Below are 12,966 nucleotides of genomic sequence, written 5' to 3' on the forward strand. Positions count from 1 at the left end.
CGCCGCGCAACCAATCACTGCCGCGCCGTGCCGTGTGACACCGCCCCAGCCCGCCCCGCCGCCCGCGCGCGCCCAACCACGGGCCGGCCCGGCCGCGTCCGCAGGGGTGGGCCTGGGGAGACAAGGGCGGCCCGGGAGGGGTCGGGGGCCCGGGATCTGCGGGGGCCGGGGGTGGCTTGGGGAGACCGGGGGGGCCGGGGCAAATGGGGGGCGGGCGGCGGGGGCGGCCCGGGCTTCCCAGAAGCGGGCGGGGCTTCCTGCCAAGCACCCCCCACCCCTCCCACTTCCGCCGCGCTGCACATGCGCGTTGCTGCCGTGAGGCGCTGCCGGTGTCGCGGCTGAGCCCGGTGCGCAGGCGCGGGGAGGGTGCGGCGCGCGGCGGCGTATCGTTAAACGGCCGCCCGGCTCGGTTGTTAGCCCTGCTAGGGCCCGGGTCCCCCCGGGAGGGAGCCATCCAGCCGGGCCTCGGGCTTATGAGACTTTCTGTGGTTATTTTTCCCCCCCTGTGCTGACTCCTGCCAGTTAAATGCTAAGAGAAGGGCTGCAAGAAGCGCTGTCTGAGTCTGATGTCAGAGCTCTATCCAGGCCGTGGGAGAGAAGAGGGGGAGCCTTGATCCCCAGGTACTGTGGAGGTGATTGGAAGGGGTTCAGTCCTGCTGTGGAGATTTCAGCAGTGTAAGTTTCTGAGAACTCTGGTAGGGTTGGTTTTTTTTTCACCCCTCACTTTGGCCCTGACACTCCCCAATAAGCGACAGTTTATTCTGCAGATTCTAGTTTGCCCAAGAAGCGTTTTTCTTTGCTTTGACACTATGTAAAGGGATGTTTGGGAAACTCCCAACCCTTGCCTCAGGGGTGGGGGCTACAGAAAATAAATTATTTCAGAGCTTTCAAGAAAGGACTCTGATACAGTTGCTTATTCCCTCTGGATTTGCACCGTGTGTATGACATACAATATGCTTTGCCCCATGCAGGAGGATGACCCACAGTGGTGGCAGAGGCTGTGTATGATAACCACTGTGACAGTGCTCTGAGCAGTCTCAAAATCTGCAGTAGCAAGATCCAGTGTCCCTCATCTTCAGTATAAACTGCCTCTGCACAGGTACCTCGTTTGCTCAGGCTCTTGATGTAGTTTGGAGATAACTCTTCAGTCCTGAGAGCTCTTTCCTAAGTGAACAGAGCTGTATCGTGTTGCAGAATAATCCCCTGCTGCCTGGTTATAGTACAAAACCAGGGTTAAATGAACCTGTCACGGTGGATCACTATCATACATGGTATGTTCCAGTGAATAGGCTGTTCTGCAGATTACTCCAATCTTTTGGAGATTATTGAAGTGGAAATAGAAAATGCTGGGAATGGGGTTGGTATCGTCGGGTCAGTTGTCATGAGGAGGTGGCCAGTAGTAACGCGTGGTTTGTCAGTCCTTCCTGGAGGAACTGAGCTGTGGTCAATGCCAAGTGAGGTGCATGGAGAGAGCTGGGCTTCAGGGATGAGTTAGTTCATGTTTTGTGTGCCCCTACACTCAGGTGGCATGCATTACAGGCACAGACCCTGAGATCCACCCCATCTCTCATGTCCCGAGTGAAGAATCATCCTTGTATTCAAGCAGTAGGAAAACCTCAAGTGAGGAAGGAGTTATGGTAATGGATGGTCACATCTTTTTCAACATTTCTTACTGTCTTACCCTCACTTAAAGAATATGGAATGTCTGCTGGTCAAGATAAAGAACAAGAGAAATTTTTACAAGGCAGTGCTTTTCAGAAGTTGAAATAATTTGGCAGCAGTTCTGCCTTTAAAAATCTGAGGGAGTCTTTGTTAGGTTATTTTTGCCGGAGTAGTTGAGGTGATCATAATGTTGCATTTAGAGGTATTTACGACCTTGACACTTTTATCACAGTGGAAAGAAGATCAAACAATGGTTTTGACAAAACATAACGAACCTTAATACTCATTTTGTGGGCTCCATTGAAGTTACATTCTGTAATTGTTGTCTGAAGAGGGCAAACAGGAGGTGTATAGGACTGAGATTTTGAGAAGCATGTGTGGCACTTTTTACAAGTCGTCGTTCAATACTGAAATCCAGTATACTCTGCTTGTCTTTTGTGGTTAAGTTACATGAAATGAATCGGTGGTCTCAGTCAGCTTGCTGGCAGAGTAGTTTGTCACCCTTAAGCTGTAAAGAATGTCTTGAAAGCACAAACAAAGTGTAAATAATGTAATAATGATTGCTCCAATAAGCAAGCAGTATTCAGGGCACACTGCAATAGCTCAAAGATACAAAGAGTTCATTTGTTGGAAATAACGTGAGCGTGTACCGGTCTGTCAGAGCGCTTTTGCCACCTCTCCAGCAGGAAGAGCATGTCTGGAGGAGGGTGAGAGCACCATGTGTCTGACCCACCGGAGCAGAAGTAACCCAGCTGGTGAGGGCGAGGCTGGGAGACTGGCACTGCCTGCCCAACCTCTGCTCTGCCCCTTCTTTGTGGTTACAGGACCATGTACAGCCAAGCTACGGTTTCAATTGGGTTTCTATTGTGGCAATAAAACCCACAAGTAGTTATCGACACGAGTGTGAATGGAGTGTGAATGCAAATGTAACTGTGTTCCTATTTATGTAAATTGCACCAGGTGTATCAGTTACTCGATTTGGAGAGTTAACACAAATAGCTGCATTAATAATTGGTGCAAGATATGTGTAGCCTGCCCTTTGGGTGACCCAGTAATGTCAAGACATACTTGTTGGAATCTGTGCTGTGATTATAGTTACAGCTCAGAAAGCACAGTTAGTTTCACAAAAGGTCTTTTGGTTCTGCCTGGCTTGGTTAAGGTGATCTACTCTGGGACCACTGATCAAAAAACAGCTTTTCACTTGGAGTTTTCAATCTGTTATTCCACATTTGGTGCTCACTGTGTATGTGTGAGCCAAAAGCAGAGTGTTACAAATAGCAAGTTGTGTAAGAACTTGAACCAGAGGGGCCTTTGCCAGTGTGAGCTTCAGTCCGGATCTAGAGATGGGGACAGCTTATACCACCCTGGCTGATCTTCAGCCTCATCCCACCAACCCAGCTTCAGCCCCTGTGGTGTGTCACCAGTTTAACAAGGGAGAATTCTGATCACTTTACCTCCTCCTGTCACCCCCAGCTTTATGCAGCTGCAGTCCGTGCCCACTCATCCAATCCCTCTTCCAGCACCCTCAGTCCAGCCCTTGCGTGAGCTGCTGAGCTGGCAGCACTGGCAGCGTGGGGGTCACTGGTGCCTTACGTTACTGTTGGCTTTCCCAGGGTTGCTGTTCTCAGTGAAAAGAGGATCACCTGCTTCAGTTTATGTTGAAGGTTGGTGTCTGGCCATGGGCAGCTACACTGGAGAACCACTGTGGAGTAGCTCGGGGGCTTGGGGTGCTCAGCCGGCCGGATTGCGGGAAGAACGGCATCCCCCAGGAGCTGCATGCCTGTCTGAGGGTGACCCTTGGGGACTGCGCTGTACTTGTGTGTGGGAAGAGCTCCTCCACCAGGTAGTGTGAGTAACGGTGACAAAGCAGTGCTCTGTCCTGCGGTGGGGACACAGGATTGACATGTCAGCTGCAGAAGCAGTCCTTTGGTGTGGAGACTGGACCTTTTAAACCTGAAGTAACTGGACTCAGACCCCGCTTGTTTCATGGTAATATTCCGAGCCAACTAGACCCAGAAAGTGTAAAACGGGGTTCTCTGCAGTTTCATTCTTCGGAACTTAAACCTGAAGCAACTGGTTGAAAACTTCACCATTAAAAAGTTTCACTTCCCAAATAGTGCTGTTCTATAAATACCCTGTGCAGTGGGATATGACATTTACTCCCACACATGAGACACAGCATGCTTTGTAACTTGCATATGCTGAGCCTTAACCCTTGAGCAGTCTTTGAGTAAAACACAAGGCAAGGAACCCACTTTGGTGGGATAGACTCATGTTGCAACCAGTGAGCTGGTGTGGGTTGCTGTAGAGTAAATGGCAATAGAATTGCAGCCAAAATTATTATACTTTGTATGGTAAAACTCACTTCTTCGAGCTCTTTGGAGATCATGTAGCTGAAGATGTTGCCTTAGGAATAACAGTGCCTTATATGCACTGTTATCGACAGATCTCGGAGCACTTCCCTGCCCAAACCAGAAGCAGTATTTAAGGTAGTTTGCTTTCATTTCTGATTCTGCTACAGTTTTATGATCCTTGACAAATTTCTTAGCTCCTTGGTTTCAGCCCCATATAAAACACATGATACTGCGTTTCTCTCAATTTTTACATGTATATACGCACCCATACTAGAAATTCAAACAGGCTCTGTCTTTGTAGGGTGAGTGCTCGTGTACTGATGTTTTGTAAATATTCTGTATAAATATATAAATATCCTCTCTATGTACATATATATCTCAATGTGAGTAAGTTTGCAATATCCCTTTTTTATTAAGAAACAAATGAAGACACCTTGATTGGTAGATTTAAAAATTAATGGGTCATCTTATCTCATCCTCTTGTGTGATGTAACTTTTCAAGCAAGCTGTGTATCACAGCCAGACTTGAATGAGTTAGCAAAGCAGTCTAGCGCTGCAGCCATACCTCTGTGGGAAATGGAGCCCAAGATTTTAAAAGCCCAGACTTGTATAATGTTGGCATGTGACTGTTTTTCTGGTGCTAAAAGACTATGCAGAAGAGGTCAACAGAAATTAATCCTAACATTGGAAATAGGCTGGGTTTGTTACCTCGCTGGGGTGAGAGGTACAGAAACAGAAAATTTAGGCCTTTGTAGAATGGGTCTGATTCTGATCTCGGTTACACAATGTTGATCTAATTCTTTCATCTGAATGGCATAATCGTGGCTTGTGCCAGTGAAAAATAAGAAACAGCCTCAATGGCTTTCAAAAGTTTTTCATCAGCTCTTTTGAATACCAAGCAGTTCCAATTAATCGGAGTTTGGCCCCTGCAGGGAATACAGTTCTGTAAAGCTTCCTCTTATCTTTGCCAAAATATGATCAAATTGCTTGTCTTTCTGAACAAGTTCTGCTTTTGGCTCTGGTCTATCATCAGGAAACACATGTCAGCATTTTAACAGCTGTGTGTCCTGTTCAGAATGAGCTCTTGATCTGAGTTGGGTGCATAGGGAGCAGGGCTAGGGCTAGCTGTCGTTTGCTCATTTATGGTTAGGAGTATTGAGTAAACACCGATTTTGCCTCTGCTGTGGAGGTCATCCAAGGATTTCAGCACTTTTCCAACCAACTTGCATGAAGCTGAATCTTCATTAGATTCTTCTGTGGAGGCACCAGCGTAGCGTATAAAAAGAGGAAATGAGCACTGGAAAGATAAAGCCAATATTATTAAAAGCAGCCTCTGAGTTTGGGTCTTGGCTGCTCAGTTCAAGGAAATTTGAGCATTCTTTTTCTTGTAGATTACAGGAATTCTCTTGTAGTGATGGCGCCTTTTTGGGAGGGGGCTGAAAAGGTTTCCAAACTCAGCTCCATAAAAATCACTTTTTCTGAGAGTCACAGGTTGTATTAAAAAGAGGTGCCACTCACTGAAGCCTTACAGCATCTCAGCTATTTAAGGATATATTAGAGAATAAGCACAAAATCTTTATCAAAATATTACAATATTCATGTGGCCTGGGTTTTTTTTAAGCCGCAGCTCTTGAGAATTAAGCAGTAAATGAAAAAATCAAGTGTTGTTTTATCAAAAGAAATCTTTATATATAGTTTGTAGAGATCAAGCTCATAAATTCTAAGAAGTTGAGAGGTTGACAGTACTACTTTGATTGAATACTTTTGCTTTAACCAGTAACTCCTTAACCCAAAATGTGCAACAACTTCCTCTGAGGGAGCTGGCTGTGATTCAGCTCATTGTAGCCATTTGTCAAAAATACATCCCAGCTACAACTTCTATTCATTAGCACTTAGATCTACACATCCAGTACTTTTTTTGGGGGAAAAACTGTGCTGGATTTTCAGACAAGCTTCTAGAGGGACTTTGTCTTCACTGATGTGAAAAGATCAGTAACCAAGAAGTTAATTTCAGCAGGAGGAGCCAAAGCTGATATTCGCTCTGCAGGTTTTGCTTCATATATAGTAGAGGACTTTGTTCTTAGATAGCCGGTCTTGTCACATCCCACTGTAATTTCACTGTGTGACACAATGCAGATAAAATGTCTGTAATTATTATGGGATCCCTGGCAGTTAGTGGTATATGCTCCCAAGCTAAGAAGTGGCAGGCAGAGTCCAAAAGCCACGTTGTCTTGCGGGGTTTCCGAGCTGTGGTGTGCAGGTCATTCAGAAATACCAAGTGACTTGTTGCAAGCATGACACCTGGCAAAAAATAGTTTGTCTGTACGTTTCAGCCAAGCAACCTAGTGGCTTACCTTTCACTGCAGCGTTGCAGCAGTGCTCCTCACATTTGAAAGCGTTGGTTTTATTCCAGTACATCTGCTGGCTTGCTCCTTCCACAGCAGGACGCACGTAGACACAGGGCAGTCTGGGTACTAGTGCGTTTATTTAGAAGAATTAATCTAGTTAGCAATTTTTAAAGTCCATAGGATGTGGGCAAAACCTGATTGGCTTAGGTTTCAAAGTTTCCTCCTCCCCAAGTTGCAGCAGTTTATAAATGACTATTCCGTGTCCATTTCTCTCTTTCCTCAGCACATAGGGAGAGTAGGAAGGTGCATGACAGCGCGTCTGTACTCCTGCATCTCAGACAAGATATTGTCAGCATACTGGGACTGATCTCTGCTGGGCAATGAAGCCAAATGAGGCTGGATAAATTCTGCCCTTTACCAGGGGTCGGGGTGTGTAAGGCTGGCGTGTGCCATGGAGTAAAGCTTCAGCTGAGGACTGACAGAGGTGGGTGGCACAGTCAGATGAATCAGGTGTCAGACCCAAGCTGTCTCTAGCAGGCAGGGCTGGTGTGTGCTGCAATGTGTGGCATTTTCAGGTGCCGTGACTAGAGGACTCTGTCCCTCTTACTGTACACAGCAGTTTCTTTTCCTGACAGGCTGAACACAGGCATCATCCCCAGGGCTTGCCTTGGTGAAGCAGAAGAGCTTTCTCTCGGTCCAGGGGCTTGGAAGCACTTCTGCTCCTGGCACTGCAGATGTAGGCTTTGGAACAAACTAAAGTGGACAAATAGTGTGGCCTGAACCAAAACTTCTGCTTCAGGCATTTCAGCTCTGCAATCGCTGTTGAATGCCATAATATGGGATCTTGTTATGAAACATCCTGAGGTCCATGTCTGCAAGGCATTCAGGATTCCCTCTTCCTCTGCACAGTTTCCTACCATGTTGGGAAGAGCTGCTGCACCTTCCTGTGAAGCTGAAATGTTCAAAGCCATCACACCAACTAATGGTGGGTAGCGTGGATATGCTGCCCGCAGCAGGAGCAGATCCAGCAATGTGGTACAGGAGCAGAGAGGAAATCCTGAGAGTGTCGGGACAGGGAGCCCTTGAGGAGGCTCAGCTGTCGGTGGCTGCTGTTGTGCAGCCTCCCTTCTGGAATGTCCCCTTTCATCCCAGCCCCTGTCCTCCACTTGAACCTTCAGAAATCCCGAGCAGTCTATAAGGTCTCTCCTCTTACAGGCATTCAGATGGTCTGAATTAAAACCCAGCAGCTGCTGCTGCCGCCTGCTGTGATGTGCTTCCACTCTGTTTCTGCCAAGTGGCCATCCTCCTGCCTTGCGAGAGGGTCAGCATAGCTTCATGTTCACACCTCCTCCCAGCCCCACCAGGAGCTGCAGCAGTGATGAGGAGCTGCCATACTGTGTATCCTCTTAGCAGATTTCTTTACTCGGCTGCTACATCCTGGTCCCCCACTCAGGTCCTTGTACCGCTCCAGGCTGTCACCCTGCCCAAACCCCTCTCCCACCCACCCTGGGAACTCCACTAGCTCCTGTCAGCGCTGCTCAAGCACAAATTAACAAAATGACTGTGTGCCATTCTAGTGTGAGTTACTAATTCTCTCAGATTGGAAATACAATAAAATGTTGGAAATATTCATATTTTCTCCTATTTCTTATATGTGGAGGGAAGGGCTACCAAGAAACAGAAAAACAAAAGCCAAAGCAGTCAACCACAGTCCAGCTAGAGACATCTCATCTCCAGGGCGTTTATTCAGTTTTTACTCTGGGTGTCCTCTCCCTCTCATGTCTCCAGCCCCCCACCCAGCTCCTCAGTCCACTGCCACCTCCACTGGCATCCATGCCCTCTGCTGATTCTACTTTCAGTGTCTTCCCTCCCTCCCTTATTTCCCAGTGAAAACCCTGCCCATAGACAAGATAACCCTCACAAACCTCACAGCTTTAACTCCTCCTTTGTGATTAATTTTTAACTCCTCAGAAGGATGATCTTGGTGGAGGGAGTCCAGCCTGGCATGATCCTCACCCCTCCCGCCACGTGTGAAGAGACATGAAGAGAAATAGATCCAGGCTTCCTTCTGCATGGCTTGTCCCCAGGGCTGAGCAGGCACAACTGCAGGGTGAACAACCTGGCCCGGAGCAGGGCATGAAACGAGGTACAGACATGTCCAAAGTCATCTCATCTACAAGACTGTGCAAGAAGAAGACATTCCTCCTCTGAAACAAAATACCCAAAAAGGAGAAAGATTTCTTTCACCGTACAGCTAGAGGGGAGGAGTCACTAGCTAAATATTTACAGACAGATCAATCGGGTTTTATTGCAAACAGGCAAACCTTAGCTAATATTAGGACCTGGCAAAACATGCAAAAACCAGCACCCAGAGTATCTTTGCCTTCCTAATGCAGAAAGTGCCCTTTACAAAATAAATGGAGAGCACACAGGCACCATTTATCTGTGCTGATAAATGCGGGGCTTGTGGTTTTGCTGTCTGTGAGGGTCCTTTAGTTTCTGTACAAGCAAAGGGGACTTCAATGTACCCAGCAGGAAGAAACAGGCAGTGCCTCCTGCCTCTGCTCTTCACACCAGCCTTGGAAATTCTGGTAGCAACAATTAGGCAGAATCCTCGTTAGACAGACCACAGGATGGAACAGGGGCATAACACAAAGTAGGTCTTCACACAGATCCGACACTGTCTTCCTTAAAGCAACAGTGCTCCAGCAAAAGCAGCTGGCTCAATCTTTGCTTATGAAATTTATTAAGATAAATCGAAAGTGTCAGGGACTGGAATGTCTAATTAAATTAAACCAGACTGTAAAAAGATTGTATAAATGGAAATGGGCTAAAAATTCAATCAGACATGGTATTAATCTTACAGAAAAATGCATGCAATGCTTTAAAGTTAATTATGTGTTAATCTGTTGCAAAATAACAAAAGCCCTTAAAGCATGCTGTAAGACAGAGGTTTTGTCCTCAGGTGTAATTCATCCACTAGATAAAAAGATAATTCATACCAGCTAAATGGCAAGAGTAACATCAAGGCTTCTCCCCTGTGCTTCCTCCTCCAGGACTGCCTGCCCACCGCGTGATCCTGCAGCCTTTGAGCCATGTGGGGCAGCAGCAGTGAGAGCTGTGACACCCCAGTGCCTCACGTTTCTGCGTTGAGGCCGGTCGCTCAGACTTCTGCAGCACAGCCTTGCTGTCCCTGCCCAGGGAAGGAGGGAGCACAGGCTGTGGTCTGGCTCGCTCATCCCCTGTGGATCAGGCTGGCCAGCACCATTTTGCCTGGCATTGTGAGTCCCAGGGCAGCGGAGGTAGCTCTGCAATGCTGGAGCCAGGCGATTTGCCACCTCCTGCATGCCTAGCTTCAGAGGAGCCACAGCTTCTCCCTCCACACGTGTCTTTCTCCCATATACCTCCCTGGAAGTGTTCCAGGCCAGGCCGGACAGGGCTCTGAGCAACCTGATCTAGTTGAAGATGTCCCTGGTTGTTGCAGGGGGGGTGTACTAGATGACTGTGGTGGGTTGGCCCTGGATGGATGCTGGGTGCCCACCAAAGTCACTCTATCACTGCCCTCCTCAGCTGGACAGAGGAGAGAAAATACAGCAGAAGTCTTGTGGGTCGAAATAAGGACAGGGAGTTCACTCACCAAGTACTGTCACGGGCCAAACAGACTCAACTTGGGGAGATTAGTTTAATTTATTTCCAGTGAAATCAGAGCAGGATAACAGGAACTAAAACCAAACCTTAAAAAACCTTCCCCCCACCCCTCCCTTCTTCCCAGGCTCAACTTCACTCCCGATTCTTCTCCCTGCTCGCCCCGAGGGGCGCGGGGGATGGGGAATGGGGGCTGCAGTCAGTTCATCACACGCTGTCCCTGCTGCTCCTTCCGCCCCATGAGGAGGGTCCTCACACTCTGCCCCTGCCCCAGCGTGGGGCGTCCCACGGGCTGCAGCCCCCCAGGCCCAGCTGGCTCCTGGGGGGTCTCCAGCCCAGCTCCAGCCCAGCCCCAGCCCGGGCTCCTCTCCCCACAGGGCTGTGGGTCCTGCCAGGAGCTGCCCCAGCGCAGGCTGCCCACAGGTCACAGCCTCCTGCGGGCACCCCCTGCCCTGGCGTGGGGTCCCCCATGGGCTGAGGACACAGTCTGTCTTGCCGGGGGCTTCCCCCCTGGCTGCCAGGGAGTCTCTGCTCTGGCACCTGGAGCCCCCCCTGCCCTCCTGCACTGACTTGGGGGGCCACAGAATTGTCTCTCCCACAGGTTCTCACTACTCTCTCTGGCTGTTGTTCTGCAGGTTTTCTTCCCCACTTCTTAAATCCGTTATCCCAGAGGCGCTACCACCGTCGCTGATGGGCTCGGCCTTGGCCAGTGGGTCCATCTTGGAGCTGGCTGGCGTTGGCTCCGTCGGGCATGGGGGAAGCTTTTGGCAACTTCTCGTAGAAGCCACCCCTGTAGCCCACCCTACCTGCCAAAACTTGGCCATGCAAACCCAGTGCAATGACCTTTAAAGGTCCTTTCCAACCCCAAAATTCTCTGATACAGCCTGGGCACATTTCAGCATGATCAGTACCTGTGAGGTGGGTGCAATGTATCAACCTTTGAAATTCTTCCACTTGCTCTTTGGAGCACTGCTCAACACGTGCCTAACCATTCTTTTGTTGATGTTAATACTGCAGGTTAGAGTTGGTGGTGAGATAAAAATGCACTTGCTGCAAGATCGCACCAGGGAGATGGTTCCATGACCTCCCATTTTTTTCCAGAGGAAGCTCCGGGCTGGGCATGCCTGTGGAGAAGAGCTGAAGGGGTTAAAGCTACACAATTCCAGCTCACACCAAACACCCAGCCTCTAGACTTTAACCAAAGTAGCAGATGTTGGTTTCCTACAGCGCGCATACCCAGATGAACTCACAGCCTGTCGCTGGGTTTTGCAAAGCCAAGGTGCTCGTGTTCGTGGGACATGCTATTCACACAAGGAATCCAGCAGCAGGAGCAGCAAAACAGTAATGGGTTTGAAAAACACAACAAGAAACCCTGTGGTGAATCTGCTGGATCTCTCACTCTTCACACTCTTCACTCGCATTCACTCTCTCACACTCACATTCATTCACACTCTTCACTCGCATTCACACTCTTCAGATAGTATTAGCTCTAGGGCTAAACCAACCCATTCCCACACTGTTTCTGTTGTCCCAAACCCATGTCCGTCTGATGAGAGTGACCTCTCTTCCCCAGAGAGTTCTTTTTTCATAAAAATGGTTCCCCATAGGGCCATCTGTCCTCTTGGGGCTGTATGAATTTGTTAGTCACCTAATAAGTCAAGAAATGAGTCAGCTGAGGCTGTTACAAACCAGAAGCCTTCAATTAGTCCTAGACATTTGTTGTTGCCTTACAGTTTTCTTTGGGAGTCCTTTTTCCAAGACCAATATTTGAAAAGAGGGTGAAGCCATTACAGCAAACATTTCTGGGCTGTAGCACAGAGAAGTGAAGTAGCACTGCTAGATTAAATTCTCCCAATCTCCATGAAAGCACCCGGGATTTATCCACGCAATTCTCCAGGCACGGTTTGCAAGCAGCAAAGTTCATTCCTGCTACAAACCGGACTTAGAATTCAAGCTGGGCTTTGGGGAACCTCTCTGGAGGTCACCATAATGTCAAGTTTTCCACCCAGTCCTCTGCAGTGTTTGATGTGATGTATCTGCTCGCTGCAGGCAAGGAGGGGAACAAAAACTCCTGCTGGTGTCTGGCTGGTAGAGCTGGTCCTTTTCTGCCAGATGTATACTTTTCTATTGATCAAATCAGAAGGAAGTTTTGGAGGAAAAGGAAACTGAGTCAGAAAGAGCTTTCTGGCCAGCAGCATGCATGTGGCCCTTGCTCCCTCCTCATCTCTAACCGCGTTCCTGCCCCTCCATGGGGTGTGGAAAGACAGGTTGTTCTTGCAGGTGGACTCGGGACCATGAAAGAGGACAGCGTATGTTCAGTAAGGAGCTGCTTTTACTGTCGGGTGCTTAAAACAGCTTGAGCCTGACCCTTGCATGTAATCAGAACAGATCTAGCCAGACCTGGTCACAGGGTTACTGGAACTCGTGCTGCCACTGCAAAAAACAAACTGGAAAGAGTCCAGAAAGACAAGAATGATTAGAGGTGGGACAAACCCGCCCAACAGACTAAAGCAATTGAGTTTGTTTAACTAAGAAAAAGTTAAGGAGTGACTTGATCACTGTCTCCAGTGAAGATTCTGATGTTAGAAGATATTTATTTTAACAAATAAAAGAATAACAAGTGCCAACATCCAGGAGGAGAAAGGAGGCAAATTCAGGCTAGCATGTAGAGCAGGAAAAGCTGGTTGGATCCACTTTAATAGTTCTCCATCAGTGAAGTCCTGAAGTTAAATCAAGTGTCTGTCTAAGCTGCAGGCTTGACCATCTCCCACAGGAATTCCTGCATTAAAATAAATAGATCTTGCCACAACGTGGAACTGCAGCAAAAGACAAACTAATCATTCTATCCTATCCCTGCCTTGTGTCATGTTACGCTGTAAATGATTTGAATGATTTGACTCAGAGACAAACTCTTTGTTTTGGCTCCTGTAACACCAGATGTGAAAAGAGCCCTATTC

The 12,966-nt window shown here is 48.2% G+C and overlaps 2 long non-coding RNA genes across 5 annotated transcripts; one reads left to right on the forward strand and one right to left on the reverse strand.

The window, feature by feature from the left end:
* The first annotated feature begins 55 nt into the window (after positions 1-55).
* Positions 56-7,996, forward strand: LOC114018044 (uncharacterized). 4 transcript variants are annotated; one of them, XR_008730022.1, is made up of 4 exons: positions 56-106; positions 523-675; positions 972-1,099; positions 3,276-7,996. It is a non-coding gene; the product is annotated as an uncharacterized LOC114018044 (long non-coding RNA). The 4 variants fall into 4 exon arrangements; XR_008730019.1 differs by lacking the exon at positions 56-106 and having other exon boundaries at positions 288-675; XR_008730020.1 differs by lacking the exon at positions 56-106 and having other exon boundaries at positions 291-675; positions 7,000-7,996.
* Positions 5,681-10,332, reverse strand: LOC129734405 (uncharacterized). Its single transcript, XR_008730023.1, has 2 exons — positions 9,367-10,332; positions 5,681-8,571 (listed from the first exon to the last, which is right to left on the reverse strand). It is a non-coding gene; the product is annotated as an uncharacterized LOC129734405 (long non-coding RNA).
* Positions 10,333-12,966: the final 2,634 nt, after the last annotated feature.

This window comes from Falco cherrug, chromosome 20 (genome assembly GCF_023634085.1).
Source record: "Falco cherrug isolate bFalChe1 chromosome 20, bFalChe1.pri, whole genome shotgun sequence".
Classification (NCBI taxonomy): domain Eukaryota; kingdom Metazoa; phylum Chordata; class Aves; order Falconiformes; family Falconidae; genus Falco; species Falco cherrug.